General features: G+C 37.3%; 1 long non-coding RNA gene across 1 annotated transcript; it reads right to left on the bottom strand.

Moving 5' to 3' along the window:
* Window positions 1–775: 775 nt before the first annotated feature.
* LOC135100625 (uncharacterized) lies at window positions 776–3,116 on the bottom strand. Its single transcript, XR_010268828.1, has 2 exons — window positions 2,870–3,116; window positions 776–1,334 (listed from the first exon to the last, which is right to left on the bottom strand). It is a non-coding gene; the product is annotated as an uncharacterized LOC135100625 (long non-coding RNA).
* Window positions 3,117–3,494: the final 378 nt, after the last annotated feature.

Genomic DNA, 3,494 nt, shown 5'->3' with positions numbered 1-3,494 from the left:
ATTGCTTTGAGAATATTTTTAATTTCATCTTCACTATTAGCTAAAATAACTGTGTCGTCAGCATACATCATAACCAATAGATTTAAATGTAAATCAAGAAAATTATCATCAGATAACAGATAATTACAGTTGTTTTCTACCAGAGAATCTTGTATATCATTAACTTATAGAGCAAACAGCAATTGAGAGAGATCTTCTCCCTGTCTTACTCCTTTAGTACAAATGAAAGTGTCAGATGTTTTTTGGTAAAATTTTACACATGACTTTATATTCATGTACATATTTCTAATAACATTAAGTACTTTACCACCTATATTTTCTTTCACCGTCTTGTACCAAAGCCCATCCCTCCATATTGTGTCAGAAGCTTTCCTGTAGTCAATAAAGAGACAGAACAGTTTTCTCCTCTTCCATAAGAACAAGTCCGTGATACACTTCAGTAAAAATATATGGTCGAGGTACTGTAACCTTGCCGAAACCCACCTTGTGTTTCTTTTACAATATTGAATCTGTTTGAATAGTGTGTTAGTCTGTCATTAGCTATTGATGTGAAAAGCTTACTTAAACAACTTAGTAAAGTTATAGCCCTATAATTATGTGGCTCATCAACATCACCTTTATTTTTATACAAAGGAACAATAAATAACCCCTATTAGCCATTGCTCTGGTAAGTCTCCTGTATCTAGAATTCTATTAAACATTTTAACCCTTTCTTGCCCGAATTATTAACAACACAAAAGAAAAATTATTTAAGGACATAAATAAAATAAAAACATGCAGAAGAAATTATTTATTACAAAAATTGTTAAATTTAAATGTTTGTGGGCATTTAACCAAAAGGTGACCAATTGGGTCCATTGGGCACTTGAGCACTTTAAATGCAAAAACAAAAAATAATTTTTCTGTAAGGTATTTTCTATGTTCTACACAAACAATAAATTATTCCATATCTTGATACTGTTCAAAACATAACATAGAGCTCCAAAAAACATAAAATACATTTGATTTCATTTTTGTAACACAATGTTTCCCTTTATCTCACATTGTTTTCTATTCCTACTGGTGAAAGTCCAGGAAGCAGTTTTTCTTCTGATCACAGCACAAGTACACATTACATTTTAGGCAATACATACGCACTTTGCTTTTGCACCCTGGGAGTTTGCATGTTGCACGGTTTGCTGAGAAAGCAGGGAAGTGTCCTATTCCATCCTTGCGGATGTCATCTTCAGGAATGGGTTTAGTTGCTCTGCCACATTTCTTCTTTTTCTCAAAGTTTACCTTTACAGCATCAGTTGATGGCCTCCCTCTTTTCTTTCTCAAATCCTTTCCACTAGCTGTGAGTGAGAAAGCTAGTTTTAGTTTGAAATCACAGAGGGCATATTGCTTCTTCTCAGGAATTTCTAGTGAGACAGCTGAGCGCCTGTAAAGTAGCCAACTATTGACTACTGCCATGTCAAAAAGATGAAAAACAAGCCTCAAGTAGTATTTCCTAGAACGAAAAGACATTCTATAGTACGCCAGGAGTTGGTCTTGAAGATCCACACCCCCCATGTGCTCATTGTACAATTTGACAATATTAGGTCTAGGGACTTCAACTTCTTCCTTTCTCTTCCTGTCATATCTCACACAAGTCTGTTGTGGTTGAGAAGTAGCAAATGTTGAACTTAGGCACACTGCTTTGTTGTCATACCATTTGACTGCATATGTAGTAACACCACTGTCACTCGTTGTCATCCATTCATCGTAACTACCTCTACCCTTGGAGGCTAGTTGCTTATCAGACTGGAATGACAAATCTGGAAGTCTCCTACTCTGAACTGTGCCACAGCACCAAATCCCTTTAGTCGCTAAGTACTCTACTAAAGGAAGAGAGTTGAACCAATTGTCAAAATATAATTTATGGTTCTTGTGATGAGGTATCACTTCTGCCAAGTGTAAAACCGAATTAGCACTTGGCCCAAGGTCAGGCACATCACTGGTGCTTACAGGGCAAATTTTACCTGTATAAGGCCTGAAGTCATAAACATAACCTTTGTCATCTGCTAGGACAAATATTTTATATCCCCATTTAGAGGGTTTCTTTGGATTGTACTGTTTCAAGCTTGATACTCCCTTGAAGGGAACAATTTGCTCGTCTACACTTAGATGCTCAGTCATAGGAACTTTTCTAAACTCCTGTCTCAGGTGGTCTATCAACATCCTCACCTTGCATAACTTGTCAGTGGTGTCAGTGTTGCTGTTATCCACAAAATGCAAATGGGATTTGATTTCTTCCCACCTATTTCTACTCATAACACATGATACAGCCTCAGTCATTGTGTAAGTAGACCAGTGCAGACGTGTATTAGGAATTTTGCTAACTGACATGAAGAAAGCACATCCTAGCCATTGTTCAAACTCATCACATGTAAGACCCAGAGGCTTGTTAGGATTTTGCTGTAGAGCGTACAAGTTGCTCTGTTCAACAATCTCACTGAGGAATTCATCAGACATGAACCTCTTGAAGTATTGCAAAGGTGTCAACAGCACCTCGTCCTCTGTTTGCTCTGGAATATCAAAAACAGGAACTGAAGGTGGTTCTTTTTGTTCAGTGACATGTTTCCAAATGGTGCGTCTGCGTTTCTTTCTTTTAGGATGAGATGGAAACTGAGGAGCTGGAATAATTTCTGCATCATTATCAGGATTGTTGTGCTTGTTACCATTACTATAGACAAAAACTACCTGAGTGCCCACTGGGACCATTTGGTCACCTTTACTAAATGTCATATATTACTTTTTTATATCTGTAAAACGTATTCAGAGATACTTTAGTGAAAAGTTTGATATATCCAGATATCTACTGTATTTTTTTTAGTACAAAATCAGTTACCTGGAACAGCATCCATCCTGCATAAAGTGTGGGGAAGGGAGCAGTGTCAACACACGTCCACCCCCAGCGACGATGGACTGGATACTGGCGGGAAGTCGTCTCCTAGTGCTAGCATATGACACCACGTGCTTCACAAAAGAGTACCAAAAGAGCCTGATGGGCGCAGGGCATGAAACAACATGCACACATCCCGTAGAATTAAGCTAAACAAAAGAGGACCGGAAAGTCCTCTTGGGCAAGAGAGGGTTAACATACAGATTAAGAAGGATATTTTTATCACCTTTGATGTGTTCATTAACGATGTTATCATAACCAGGTGCTTTGTCTTTCTTGAGTTTTCCAACAGCTTTCACCACCTCATTTTCTGTTGTAGGCTCATTCAATACTTGCCTTTCTCCTAACTCATGTGCAACACTTTCTGGTTCCATTCAATGTCCATCAACTGCATTAATATCTTCTGATAAACTCTTGAAGTGATGATGAAAATTAGAATTCCTGCTGTTAGTGTAGTCTTACTATTATTAACATTTCTTTCTCTTGATATTTTCCAATATTTTTTGGGACCTTTATTATTGTTTTATTTTAACTTAGTCACCAAGCTTTCCTTCTCTTTACTCTGCACTCT

This window comes from Scylla paramamosain, chromosome 5, assembly GCF_035594125.1.
Source record: "Scylla paramamosain isolate STU-SP2022 chromosome 5, ASM3559412v1, whole genome shotgun sequence".
Classification (NCBI taxonomy): domain Eukaryota; kingdom Metazoa; phylum Arthropoda; class Malacostraca; order Decapoda; family Portunidae; genus Scylla; species Scylla paramamosain.
The sequence above is the reverse complement of the archived record's forward strand: the minus strand, read 5'-3'. Positions and strand labels throughout refer to the sequence as shown.